The 15599-nt window shown below is 39.5% G+C and overlaps 1 long non-coding RNA gene across 1 annotated transcript; it reads left to right on the top strand.

Moving 5' to 3' along the window:
- The first annotated feature begins 6 nt into the window (after positions 1 to 6).
- LOC118494265 lies at positions 7 to 1636 on the top strand. The gene is made up of 3 exons (XR_004896383.1): positions 7 to 54; positions 480 to 624; positions 1176 to 1636. It is a non-coding gene; the product is annotated as an uncharacterized LOC118494265 (long non-coding RNA).
- The last annotated feature ends 13963 nt before the right edge of the window (positions 1637 to 15599 follow it).

The raw sequence follows: 15599 nt of genomic DNA, 5'->3' as shown, positions 1-15599 counted from the left end.
CCTGCCGCTCACGCCACGTCCGACTTACAGCTTCATATTGCCAGTGAGTACCAGGTAAGCTACTGATAATAGTTATTTAGCCCGGCTTGTTTAAAATTAATATTAGGCTACTATCTACAGCTATTGATGTTGATGATAGCTTATAGTTAACAGGGTGTGTTAAAAGTATGCTAAAGTTAGCTGTGTCAGTGTATGCTAACGTTAGCTTAGCCTGTCAGAGTTAAGCTAACTCTGACAGTTAGTGTGTGTGTGTGTGTGTGTGTGTGTGTGTGTGTGTGTGTGTGTGTGTGTGTTTGAGTGAGGTACTTCAGATGATTATAGTTTTTATTAAATGAAATATGACAGAGTTTCAGAAACACTACAAAGTGACATAGTCACTTTAATGTAATTTGAGTTATTGAGAATTGGCTACATTCAAAAGTTAAAGCTTCTTTTACTAACATTGTGTTGTATATATCATTTCTTCCTCTTCTCTTCAGTCTGTTCTGCCAGAGCACAATGATCCTCAGTTGGTACCGACCTGTGATTCACAGTACAAGTGTCCCCTTTGTGAAAAGAAGGGAGACTTGTGTAAGCTGGTCCCTCATTTACAGGGCCACAAGCCAAACACAGTTAAACATGCAGGTATTTTTTTTTGAAAAACATACAATGTGATATTAAATATCTCATGTTTTATTGAAATAACTGACTGCAAATTTTGGTATCGCCTCATAACTGTGGTGAACAGTGAATGAAATTTAAGACCTACACATTAAAGTACAGCAAAATGCAGTGTCACAATAGTAGTTGTAAAGTTAATAAATGTATTCAAATTGAATAAAAGCAACACAGAGTAATATAATAATAGTAAAATAATAATGCGGTCTGGCATATCTGGCTTCATTATTATTGCTACATGACATTTCACAACATCATTACTGCATTGTCAGATGTATTTTAAACATCAGAAGAAACAGAACTGATTACTTTGTATGTACACCCTGACACATGCTCCCCAGGACATTTACTTTGTCATTGAACTTTTAACAAATAGCTCTGAGCATCTGAAAAAGGAAAATTAGATTTATGTAACAAATAAATAATACAATTACTATTCTTTTGATGTAACAAAGGGGTGTGAAAAAATAATTTAATACGTACTTGCTGCATTTATTTACTCTCTTTTTCTCTTTTAGTGCTTCAATCTAGAGAGAGCCTTCTACTCAAATGTACTCTATTGCGACCAGCCCAGGAAAAGGAGAACACACACAGACAGTAGTTGCATTACCAGGACCTACCCATGCAACAAACACAGCTGCTGTCACCCACCTTTTTGTGTCCTCCAATAAGCTGGGACTTTGCTGTGACCCTAGAGACACCCTGAGCTATGTGTGCACCAAACGTTGTGTCAATCCATCCAGTAGATTTTGAAATATTTGGATAAGTGAAAACTTTAAGAGAGACGGGAATTCCTGAGAGAAGAACAGGTTCATCTTCTCAGACCAGAGGTCAACCCGAAGAGAGATGGTGAAAAAGATTGTTCATTGATCACCAGGGTACCAAAAACTCTAAAATACTTACATAAGGTTGTTCGGAACACAACAATTACTCTCACAAAATAAGGAGGGTTTGATGGAGAACAGATGAATAAGATGAAGAAAAACTACAAGAAGGCAAATCCCTACCCAGCCCCATTCATGTCAATCTAACATGTCCTCTCATATATATTTACATCCACATCTTCATGGTTGACTCAGTGTTCAGCACTTTTACTGCAGGAATGTTCTTGTTTCAAACCAGCGGGGGTCTTTCTGTGTTCAGCAGCATGTGTTTGCATGTGGTTGTGTTTACTTACAGTACAGTCACGATCTCTCCCATGTCCGTGTGGGTTTCCTTCCTTCCTCCCACAGTCCAGACATGTTGAACAGGTGAAACATTGAATCTAAACAGTCTGTAGCTGTGAAGCCTATCCGGCTTCACTTCTCTTCTCCTAAATAGTGTTATAGCTCATTAGTATATAAGTCAAAACGTTATCACAATATAATTATATTATGTTTATTACTGTGATTTCACCAGTGCATAATCATCAGAATCAGAGGATTCGGTCCTTCCCCTTCATTTATTTATTATCCTAGTTGTGCACAACATATTATCATGTGCAAAACAAGAATAGACAGGTACAGGTACGGATTTACCTACAGTATGTACCTTTGGAGCCTAATAATTACAGTAAACTAACCAATTATTATCATCTCCAGGAGCCTGGTTGACTGAAACGTTTTTACAGCAGAATGAGAATAAACCCAAAGTTATATTATTTAGTCCAAAGCATAAAACCTATCTGCTTTATTTTGTCTTGTCAAGTAGTTTTAATCAGGCAGTCCTGCCCTTATTTCCTGACTCTTAACAATTTTCTGTGTTTGACCTGGAGAAAGTTAACAGGCTCTGTCTATTGACTCTCTATTGATTGATATTCTTTCTAACTTCACCTTAAAACACTCTTACTTGTTGGCTTTTAACTGTGCCAAACATGTTCTTCTAAGCCTTACTGTAAGTAATCTGCTGTTTGTGACATACATACCATATGTTTTGATTTTGTTTTGAATAAAATGTTATTAGCAACAAATTATCTCATTCAAGTCAATTTTATTTATAGTATAAAATAACAAGAGTTATCTCAAGACACTTTACAGATAGAGTAGGTCTAGACCACATTCTATAATTTACAAAGACCAACAATTCCAGTAATTCCCCCAAGAGCAAGCATTTAGTGCGACAGTAGCGAGGAAAAACTCCCTTAACTAAGGCATTGTCCCCTGTTTCTTTCCCATTGCCAAATAATCCTGTTATTTCCTTCCTCCTGTCACCAATATCTTATTCTTCCTCCACTTCTGACCCCACATCTTTAAAACAAAGTCAAATGCATACATTTCCAAGCATCTATGCAGTGGTGAGAGGGATTGAAATTATACTACGGATATAGATTTTTTTTTTAAATACATATTTGAAGTTTTGTTGTTTGTATTATAAATTAGCAAATAAAAAAAAACTAATCCAATACAACATGAACTGATGATTGTTGTTTGCAGTTCAATGTATTATGTATTAGCAAATTAAAAAAACGAATCCAATACAATATGAACTGACATTCTATAGTTCCACCCCAAACTGGCTTTTATTTTGAAGGCGAAGAAAATAAGGGGCGTGACGTGAGCGGGGGGCGTGGCGTGAGCGGGGGCGTGGCGTGAGCGGGGGCGTGGCGTGAGCGGACGCAAGCCGCAGCTGGACCATATTGAAATAGCACGGCAAACTCTTGCTTGGTTTAATGGGATGGGAGACGCTCATTGACAAAGTATCAATACAATTAATTAACAGCAAGAAAAGAAAATATACTCCGGGAATCCCTGCCAACGCGCACTGCACAGTCAGCTGCTCCAAACAAAGGATGAGAAGAGGAAGCCGCAGGGTCTCCTCCCTCATTTATCACAGGAAGCTGAGTGAGCACGGGGGTGCTCACTCAAACAATCACCCCTGGCACACACAATAATACAACTGGTTCCCCCACTCATGCTACCAATGCACTGCCCTGAATGCAGCCCTAACAATAAGCAACGGTATATTACAGTGAAATATGTAGGCACTATGTGACGGGGCGCATGGCTGCCGTCACGGTAGTGATGCGCTACCTATTTTATATCTTAAAGAGTGAAGAGATTGCCTGTATGTTTGTTTAGCGTGTCATTATGATCTGTTAATTATCACACTGTTTGGAAATCATCTGTTAACCTAGCCATTCATCAAATCACCCACAGAATCCCATAGCTTTCTTGTGCACATATTTAACATCCAATACTGCGGTGATTTATATGCTATAGCTACAACCATCAATACATCATTCTCTTATTGTTTAAAAGCATACCATTTACTTCACAAACATGACCAGTTATAATAACCACGCAACACATGCGTCTTTGTTAACTACATGTCTGTTTATTGAGTTTAAAACGTAACAGAGTGTAACATATTATCTTGGTGTCTTACCGGCGTCTGTTCTCTTTGTATATAAAGTTCACCACGGTCGGTGGGTTTAAATGATGCTATGACTTTTATTAGCCGTCAATGTATGTTGTGGCTTTGTGAAATGTTAGTGTGAATCATATAAATGATATTCTGTGAATTTCTAGCTTTATAGCTGTATGAATTTTAGCTGTTTTAAGCCTTTACTGTCTACTCACCTGAGCCACCCCTGTATTGTACTGTTGTGTACTGTTCCAATTTCAGTGGCGGGCTTCAGGCCTATATAGACTAGCAGTTCCATATGCTCGAGAGATGGAGAGAGGAAAACCTGAGGGAGGAGGACGTAAGTCTGTTGGATGCCCTCAGAGTAGTGACTTGTTTAAAGGTCAATTAGGAAACAGTTGTATTTTTGTGTAATGTGATCATTTTGACTTTCAAGTCAATTTATTTTATTTAATTGAAAGTATTTTTTTCTGCTTTCCTTAATTTTGTTATTTTTTTATATTATTATCTTGCCTCATTGGCCTTAATTGGGTTAACCAATAAAAATCTCATCTTTTCAATATCATCTTCGACTTCTCCTGAGTGTTTACACCTGCTCACGACTACTCATCTACATCTACCCTCAACACCCTACCCACGAGATAAGGCGTCAGCCACCACATTATGGGAGAGAAACACAACAGGATTATGGTCTGTAGGCTATAGTCGGTATATTTTCGATGTTCCGTCGATGTGTGTTGTGGCTGTCTAACTCCGTTCTCTTCGGGAAACAACAACAACCTAGCAAGCTTCACGCTGAAAATGGCAAGTTTTAAAGAAAATTTGGATTGTGCAATAAGGCAGGCCAGCTTGGTTCTTTCGGTGAATGATTGTAAAGATTTGCAAAGAATACGTTTACGGCATTAATCCTCTGAGGTCTAAGGGCATTTTCACATATCGTCTTAAATTGACCTTTTTAGAGTATTTGCATTATACCAATCCACATGTTCTCACATCAATCAAAATGTTCAGAACAAACTCAGCTTTCTGTATAGTGACGCCCACATTTTTTCTAGAGCAATGTGTAAAGAGATAATTTGGCACTAAAGCTGAAACGTTGATGTTCGCTTTTTGAAATTTCTCAAACCTCTTTTTAAAACAAACCTTAACTTATGATGTGTTGTACAAATTGCTTAGTATAGTAAAGAAATGTCTGAAATCAGTCCTTCCAGAAAAAGAAAAAAAATTGTGATTGTTGCGGGCAAAAATCCTTGATTATGCGGCACGTTTTCTTAAAAAATGCGATGGACTATGCAAGATATTTATGCAATTTTATGCGATGAAATTGTGGGAACTTGCAAAAATTGCGGGAACTTGCAAAAACTGCGGTGTCATCATGGCGGGGTTTGCAGCTTTTCGATGATGTTCACGTCGCGTAATTACATCACTTCAAACGTTCCCATGGCAACAGGGGAAAATGGCTGCTCTTGTGTGAAGTAAACGCAACATTTTTGCAACGAAAATATGGGGATTATGAAATCATGCAAGCCCCGCATATTTTGCGTGGAAATCGGCAATTTATGCGGCAAAAGTGCGGCGTATTAGAAAAAATGCGATCGCATAATCGTGTTTTTCTGGAGGGACTGTGAAATACAATTTTGGAATATCACTTTTTGAGTAGGAGTTAAACACCATTTGGACGAGCCAGTGCGTCTTTCGTCCTCAGAGGGTTAACTATCTAATGTTTTGGGACCGATTGGCGGGGATTTGCTATGGACAAAATACACACGGCGATACACTGGTAAGAGCAAATTATGTTTAATCCAGCTAATTTAAATAGCTCATGTTTCTGTATTGTGTGAACAGTTAACTTCAGTTAATATTGTATGTGGTGTTTTCTTTTGCACTGTGTAAATGTTCCACCAAAACAAGTTCCTTCCCGAGACTATTTTGCAGTCATTGTCGCTGGGTCCACCCGAGACAATTGTGATTGGTTTAAAGAAATGCACACAACCCAGAGCGTTTTTTTCTCCTATCCCAGAATGTATGTGTGGGTCTGGCAATGCGAGACTATGGTCAGTATAGATCAGGGGTCACCAACCTTTTAGAAACTGAGAGCTACTTCATGGGTACTGAGTCATACGAAGGGCTACCAGTTTAATACTCTTCTGAAATAACAAATTTTCTCAGTTTGCCATTAGTTATATATGATTATTAATGATTAATGATAGTCATCTATGTGAAGACACTGATAACGTTAATGATTTCTCATTATCAATAATTATCAACAATGACTTAACAAGGTGGGAAACAGATAATATCAATATTCAATTTTCATTTTTAGAACAGGCCTGAGGGCTACTCATGTGGTCCTTGGGGGCTACCTGGTGCCCGCGGGCACCGTGTTGGTAACCCCTGGTATAGATGATCAAAAGTGAAGAGCTACAATATACGTACGTGCTGAAAGGCAAGGAGCATGGCCAGTGTCTGCTTCTCAATTGTGGAGTAGTTCAGATGGTTGCATTTGAACTTTGCAAAGAAGTAACAGCGTCTATGGCTCACGCCACTCTCACCGTCCTGCAGCAGCACAGCAAAGCACCGGTGCGTCAACTTCTAGTTGGACTGGAAGAAAGAAGGTATAGGAGCGGCAAAAACAAGAGCACTGCAGAGTAGAGACTTTGCAGCTTTGAAAGCTTTGCAGCTATGTTCAACATTAAAGCTTTAGTGCGTAACTTTTTGATATTAATAAACGTCCGTTACGTTCAAGCCATTGTCAAACAAGTTGCTACAAAGCTAATTAAGACTATTAGCTCCACACAACTCTCTCTGTGTTTCTCACTATGGCTGTGTTCAGAAGATTGTGTCGTCCAGTGACTTTCCCGCGCAGAAACTCAAGTGAAGATAATGACCTCTTCTGAAGAGTCCATCATGTTTTTTTAATCCTCCATGTCCTCCTTGGCTACTAGCAACTGTGTGGAGGAGAGGTGGGGGGGTGCGTGCGATTCATTAAGGCTTGTAACATGTGGATGCACCGACAGTGTTGTTGTCATTACTTAGAATTCCTCATGAGACAGAAACTACGCACTATAGCTTTAACACATGATTTATAAAATCATGCCAACAGTTATTTTAATAGCTTAATATCTCATGCATTAAAAATATATGTATTTAGGATTTAAGCCCCCCCACACTTTGTTGTAGGTCCTGTTCAATATGCAACTTAATTTTATACAATACATATAGTAGGGGGTCTCTCTCTTAGTTAAGGGGTCCTTGGTTTTAAAAAAGTTCAAGACCCTTGCCCTATAGAATTACAGTGCTTCCTGGTTCACTCTGCCGGTTACAGCATTCTCGCTCAACACTGGACCAATTTCAAAGACTTTGTTGTTCACATTAGTCACTTAGACACCAATGCAAATGGGAAAATAGGGTCCAGTTTAATTACCCATTTATTATGCTGCTGCTTAACTGCTGAGTATAAAAACACTGCTGCACCTTCTCTACAGCATTTGAATGTTTTGAATTATGTTATAATTTGTCTGTGCCATACAATCATGAATCGATGTGAATGTGAGTTCAGAGAGTTCTACTGATCTCGCTGCAGAGCACGTAGTTCTACAGTCTATCAGATATTTTCCTGTTTCATATGTGGAATCATAAGATAAGACTCAGGTTTACGGATCTACTTTATCTTTGCCCTCAGACTCCACAGATTGACACCAATTATAAACACTGGCTGATTTCAGATGAAAGATTCAAACGGCTGCCTCATGTGGGTTGAATTGCTTTAATGGGGCGGGTTTCACCTGATCGGGAATCAATAGGGAAAATGATCAGGACAGGTTGATTGAAGGCAGACAGTGGTATTTCAAGATCACAGCACATCAGATCAATGTCAGTGTGAACACAGTTATGTGTTGCTTTTTGCATCATACTCTCACAATCTTTTTCACAGCCAGATATTTGGGCATCGAAGTATCTTTGATCATAATTTGGGAGGATTTCACAAAATGTACTAGAACATTTCTTGGAGGGTTTTATGAACTGATGATGATGTGCTCCGGCACTCACAGCAAGGCCCTACATCACTATTAATAATGTGAGGTGAATATACTCTGCTGAGTAGAGTGCAATAGGTTTGCAACAGTGAGTTGTTTGCACAATGTGGGAAAACTGCAATTCTTCAACTAGATATTAATCATGACCTATATGCAGTTAGAGAAAACAAGAGCGCAGGCTTTGTTCCAGCAATGTGAATCCATTGAACCAGACTACTCTTCTGATTAGACCGTGATGTCGCGCTAACAACACCTATCACTTCCGGGTAGACAACTGGCGGCTGATTTGAATTGCGGAGATACGTCTTGTTTTGTTAATGAAAACAAGACAGAATAATAGTTTAATCCTATACAATATTTATTGAATACAGTCCAGAGACGTCTCACTTTGGTAACATAAAGAGCCAAGCATGGTAAGAAATATTATATCATACAAATTTAATTTAAATATATGTGAGTGTTGTGTAATTTCTTCATTAGAAGCATGTTATTATTGTTATATACCTAGGGTAGTTATTCTAAATGTATCCCACTTTTTATTAACCATCAATACGACCAAATATTTCAATGTATTGCAGAAAAAGAATCTTGCATATTTATTTTCGGGGGAAGTTGGGGAATGTGGGGTAGATATCAGGGTTTAAATAAGGCAAATTAAAGATCTGAAAGATGTGGAACTTTATCACATGTAACATCACCGCTTGATCTAAATGCCACAATTCATACATCAAGCATGAACATAGTTCTATACTTCTCAATTATTAGTTCTGCACACCGTGAAGGTGTTTCTGTGAAGGTGACATCAATTAATTTATTGCGCACACTGCACCTTGTATCCCTGAGGTAAATAAGCACAGTGATAATTCAATAATGGAGTTTAATTTGTTGGCTATTTATAAATAGTACCGGAAGGTTGACGTGTTATGTTGTATTATACCCCACTGCTCAAAAAACCAACACTCGACTCCTCTGATGTAAATAACTATAGACCCGTCTCCCTTCTTCCATTTCTATCTAAAACTCTTGAGCGTGCCATTTATAATCAACTCTCTACCTATCTCCACCAGAACAATCTTCTTGATCCCCACCAGTCTGGCTTCAAGGCTGGCCACTCAACAGAAACTGCCCTCCTTGCTGTCACTGAGCAGCTTCACATCGCTAGAACAACCTCTCTCTCTTCCATTATCATCCTTCTGGATCTTTCTGCTGCCTTTGACACAGTGAACCACCAGATCCTCATTTCGACACTCCGAAATCTGGGTGTCTCAGGCTCTGCGCTCTCATTACTCACATCTTACCTGGCAGACCGAACCTACCGGGTAACCTGGAGAGGGTCTAGCTCAGAACCTTGCCCACTTAAAACTGGGGTTCCTCAGGGATCAGTCCTGGGTCCCCTCCTCTTCTCTCTGTACACCAACTCTCTCGGGTCTGTCATTCAGTCGCACGGCTTTTCTTATCACAGCTACGCAGATGACACCCAACTAATTCTCTCCTTTCCTGAGTCTGAAACTCAGGTAGCAGCACGTATCTCGGCTTGTCTGACTGACATCTCTTCTTGGATGTCCACACACCATCTGAAACTCAACCTCGACAAGACTGAGCTCCTTTTCCTTCCAGGGAAGGGCTCTCCTACCCAAGACCTGACTATAACAATTGACAACTCTATAGTAGTCCCCACCAAGACTGCTAGAAACCTGGGTGTAACACTTGACGACCAACTCTCCTTCACTGCTAACATTGCTGCAACCACCCAATCGTGTAGATACATGCTGCATAACATCAGAAGGATACGTCCCCTTCTAACGCAGAAGGCGGCTCAGGTTCTGGTTCAGGCTCTAGTCATCTCACGTCTAGACTACTGCAACTCCCTCCTGATTGGCCTGCCTGCATGTGCCATCCAACCCCTGCAGCTCATTCAGAATGCAGCGGCTCGACTTGTCTTCAACCTCCCCAAGTTCTCTAACACTACACCTCTCCTCCGCTCTCTTCACTGGTTACCAATTGCGGCCCGCATCCGCTTCAAGACACTAGTACTTACGTACAGGGCCACGAACGGATCAGCACCCGCTTACATCCAGAACATGGTCAAACCATATACCCCAACCCGCCCACTTCATTCTGCATCAGCCAAACTGCTGGCTGCTCCCTCACAGCAAGGGAGAACTAATCACTCAACGAAATCCCGACTGTTCACTGTCCTGGCTCCCAAATGGTGGAACGAGCTCCCCATCGATATCAGGATGGCCGAAAGCCTACACATCTTCCACCGAAGGCTAAAAACGCATCTCTTCCGGCTACACCTCAGATAAAAAAAAAAAAAAAAAAAAATTCTTGAACTTGCACTTTCGAACCTGCACTTTCATTTGTCTCTTTGTAGCTTTGCCTATTTAAAGCTACTGTATTTGCACTTACTACTTGTGGTCTGGAGTTTGAACCTTCACAGTAGAAAGCACTTAATTGTAAGTTGCTTTGGATAAAAGCGTCAGCTAAATGACATGTAATGTAATGTAATGTAATGTAATGTAATGTTGCCTCAGTGAGTACCAGGCTGGACCTCTAAACGTTTCAAACTTATATATATATATTATAATAAAACAGCATGCGCCTGTATTGTGTGTAAATAAAACAAATTAGTATTCATGTCCTCCCAAAATATTGAGTTGTAGCTACATGAAGCTGTTCACTTATGAAGTCATTGAGTGTTTTACTTTAAAAAATACTCTGTTACAACTAAAAGTGTTGCATTAAAAATGTTACTTAAGTAAAAGTATGTAAGTATCATCAGGAAAATGTACTTAAAGTATTAAAAGTTAAAGTACTTTAGAAACTGGAAACAATCAAAAGAGTTCTGTGTTTAATCGACTAATGTTTGCAGCCATACTTGTAGGCCATTATATTGTTGGGTAGTTTAATTTATAATAAAACATCATATTTTATAAACTAGATGTGTTTTGTGTGAAACAATCTAAAACTAAATCTAAATAATTCTAAATATAGAGTAACTAAAGCTTTCAGATGAATGTAAAAGTAGAAGTAGAACTGGAGTAGAAGTAGAAAGTGGCATGAAAAGAAACTACTCACGTCAAATTCTTTACTTAAGTATAGTACTTGAGTAAATACACTTAGTTACATTCCACCACTGTGACTGAGGAGTAGCAGCGAGCTCATGTAGCAGGGCCAACGCCTTGCATGGCGGCTCCCCCACCATCGGTGTATGTGAATGCGTGTATGAGAGGCAAATGTACCATCGAATGCATTGTTCTCGAGAACGCTTTGAACGGGCACACCACCCGACAACGCTGCAAGCAGCAATAATGGGAATCAACTGCATTTTTGTGTCACATGTACATAGGTTGTGTGTCGTTTAGGTTTTTTCCGATACTGGTGCTAAAACTATACTTTTAAAATGGTGTCGGTGCGTAAACAGTGCCTGATACTTAAAAAAAAAAAAAGAAACAGCACCACGCCACAGTCGGCGGCGACATTGAAGAACTGCTTGATTATTGCTAAGGCCATATGGTCAAAATTAAATAATTTATTTAAAATGTAATAACAATAACGTATAACTTATTTCACCAGTAAATTGCTGTTAAAGGTGCACTATGAGTTTCTGCATGATGTCACTTCTGTTGACGTTCCAAGTAAATTCCAAACAAAACAGAGCAAGCTCGCCCCTCCCCCCATGTTTCCGTAACTGTCATGACTAACTGACTAACTGTCACTAACCCCCACCCCCTCCCCCAACCATCTTGTCGATGATTGGCTGGTTTGGGATTGGACCCCTGTGTTGTCTCCCGAGACTGGGCTTTTTCACAGTGTATTCAGGCAGCTAGCGGATCAAGGAGAGATGCCTACGATTTGAGACAAAAATGAAATCGCGCTGAAACCATGCTCCTGCATGCACTCATAGTGCACCTTTAAACGACAAAAACAATCACGAGATTGGAAAAGGATTTTTTACAATAACTTTGAATGCATTACAAGGCTTACAAGTTTGTGTTGTTTTTCCGACAATGGCAGCTGCAGTCAGACTTACGTCCCGGTGTTGGAATCCTGAAATACAGTCACACTTTACACCACTTAGCTGTCAGCATTTAACCGTGTTCAATCCAGCTTCTAGCTAACTGTGGGCTAATGTCACCTGCTACAAAGTGTATTGTTAACTAGCGTTCCATGCAGCGATGCTTCTGTTGCCTCTAATGTCCGTGTCGGAGAACACCGTTTTTAGGCACCAGTGCCATATTAGCACAAGGTGTCGGTGATTCTCAAACTTTTTGAGTCTTGACCCCCCAAACCCCTCAACAATGAGAAAGAGAGCTGCAAACCTGTGTAAACAGCTGTTTCTACACACCTCCCTCTGCTGATTGAGTGATTTTTGTGAATGCTCTGATTAATAAATGTAAACAAGTAATTATTTGCTTTAATGACAGTTTAGTAGTGATGGACAAATGAAGCGTCGTGAAGCATTTTCTTTATTTTCTGAGCCCACTAGATGGCACTCTCTGTTCAACAAAGGGTTGAGAATACACTGAATTGCAATGCCTTAGGCCTTTCTCTTAAAACCAAGAGCGCCATCTAGTGGGCTCAGAAAGTAAAGAAAATGCTTCACAAAGCTTAGTTTAGTTTAGTTTAGTTTTAGTTTTAGCAGCTAGCACCTAGCCTTGTCCATTGTGCTCCAGGTTCTGTGGATTTCTGATGCGTGGAACCTAGGAAACGGCCTGTTCCGAACAGGACGGGCACTGCACTAGTTCTGCCAAAAGAGCAGATCTTCAGGCGTCCTGTGTTTGGAGCGGTAATAAACTTAGTATGCCTTGTTTTGGCTAACATTCCAGAAGGCCTCAGCCAAACACTGACTAACAAGAATGTCTTGTGTTAATGCCCATCAGTCTTTTGTTTTTTGTTTTCCATGCGCTGTTGTATTTTGATACTTATTTCCAACACTGTTGACGAGGAGAGAGGTTGTTATTTGGAAGCCATCAGCCATCGTCAATTGGGTTAATGAGGCTGATTTCTGTTCTCAGGGTGTGGGGGGAGGGTGTTTAATAACTAAGGCCTGGATGGAAATGAGATATCAGATATAGACATGGAAGCTGTAATCATCCAGACCTACAGTGTACAAAAACAAAAATTATACATGAGTTCAGAATATTCCAGCACATCTCAGATGCCCTGCTGTCAGCCATGAGACGTAGGAATGAAAATATAAAAGAACCAAGACAAGAGGGAGAAAAAGCAGTGGAGAATGTAATAGGAGATTAAAAAAAAGAGTGGAAAAAGTGAGAAAGGAGTCACGTGTAGGAGAACCACTGACAGTGAATGGAATTGTGTTCTAAATGGCTGTGTTGTTGGGTTTTGTCATACGATTTATTGAGTTTTTTTAAGGAAAGTAGTGAGGAACCAGTCTGGACTGGTATTTGATATATATTCGCACACACCTGGGATTGGTTAGTCATGTTGAGGGATTTCAGACTACTTCAAAGTAAGAATTTCAAAAACCAAAAAAATGCAAGTGATTCCAACTTCTTTGCCTCGGAGCATTATCATTCATCAACAAACTGTAAGATGTTGGAACTAAAAAAACCTGAACAAGCATGTGTAAGAATGTGTTAATGACGTATGCATCATTAATAGTTATCTGTTAACTTCTGGTGGTATACATCTATATAGCTGGGCTGTCTATCGATTAAAATATTTAGTAGCACTTTATTATAAGGGTACATGAATTATCATGACTTCATGCATGAAAAAGCATGAATTCTTTTATGTAGTACTTTATTATAACTATCAGTACAATGATTCATAGTATCTCATGCTTATTTCAGTAACAATAGGTCAATTAATGCATCAATTAAGGTATTTCAATCATCATGATGGCTTATTTATTAATGATGTTGATGTCTTCTTCAAAAAACGGAGAAGTCACAACAGTGTACATATATTCTAAAGGATTATGTCACTTTAACTACAGATTTGCAAATGAAGAAGGCATTAACATTATTAATAAATCCGAAATCATGATGATTGAAATACCTTAATTGATGCATTAATTAGCATATTGTTCCTGCATTAAGTCATGCATGAGAAACTGTACATTACTGATAGTTCATGAAGTACTACATGAATGAATTCATGCTTTTTTATGCATGAAGTCAAGCGTGGATTCATGATAATTCATGTGCCCTTATTATAAAGTGTTACCAAATATTTAATCGCAATTTATCACAGGATTGGCCATAGTTGACTCATGATTAATGGGAAATTAATCACACATTTTTTTATCTGTTCTAAATGTACTTTAAAAGGGATATTGCTCAAGTGGTATTTGAGACTGGACTACTCCAGTGATAACTCAGTTCACATCAACAGTACATGCAAATAACTTTAGTCTTGTGGAGAGAACTATCTGGAAGGGCTTTGAAACTGAACTTGCCATTCAAAAGACTCGTTTCTTTATCCATTTCTGCTCAAGTTGTTTTTGGGTCTTGAGGTGCATTTTCATGATTAAATGTAAGTATTAAAGCCTGTTAATCAGACCGTTATTATTGCGTTCATTTTGACAGCCCTAATTATACAAGTTAATATTCAAGATTTTAAATTCTTTTTTTGGGCGTTTTAGGCCTTTAATTCCACAGGGCAGATAAGGGAGAGAGAAGGGGAATGACATGCCTCACGTCGGAGTCGAACCCTTGGCCGCTGCATCGAGGAGTAAACCTCTACATATGTGCGCCTGCTCTACCAACTGAGCTAACCCGGCTACGCAGATCTTAAATTCTAAGCAGAGTTTGTATGGATGAGCCTCATTCAAAGGCCTTGTTCTCACCTGGTTTTAAAGAGTCCCTATTATACTACTTTTCAGCGTCATATTTGTACTCTTGGGGTCTACTACAATAGGTTTACATGCTTTGATGTTTAAAAAAAACATTATGTTTCTATACTGCCCATTGCTGCAGTGCCTCCACCTGAAACACTCTGACTGTCTGAGCTCTTGGCCCACCTTCCTGAAAAGCCCAGTCTGCTCTGATTGGTTAGCTGTTGTGATTGGCCAACCAATTCAAACAAACCACTGGGCGGGCTGTGCTTGCTCAGGCAGCACCTATGGGCAGCACATATGAAAAACAGGGTGTCGGTACACTGTGACAGCACTTTTGGGTGTGGTTAAAAGTGCTTTTTGACCTGTTGTTAAGTTACACTTTATGTTAAATATGGCGGTAAAGACATCCATGGTCCCCTCATGATGAATTATATATTCACTGTGGTGAGCCATTAACACTAAGTCTAGCGCCATCATTAGGTTAAAATAGCATTACTAGTGCCAATTAGCAAATGTCAGCATGCTACAATGATAATCTAAGATGGTTACATGGAAACATTAAACTTGCTAAACATCAGCATGTTAGCATTGTCACTGTGAGCAAGATAGCATGCTGACATTAGCATTTAGCTCAAAGCACTGCACAAAGCAGCCAGGAGTGGTTCAAGAAGTTTGTATGGACGGCGTTTGAAAAGTTTGGACACTTTTCTTTTCTTTTTTGCTGTCACTCTCCGTTGGAATACACCACAATG

Source organism: Sander lucioperca, chromosome 22, assembly GCF_008315115.2.
Source record: "Sander lucioperca isolate FBNREF2018 chromosome 22, SLUC_FBN_1.2, whole genome shotgun sequence".
Lineage (NCBI taxonomy): Eukaryota > Metazoa > Chordata > Actinopteri > Perciformes > Percidae > Sander > Sander lucioperca.
Note: the sequence above shows the minus strand (reverse complement) of the source record. Positions and strands in the feature narration are given on the sequence as shown.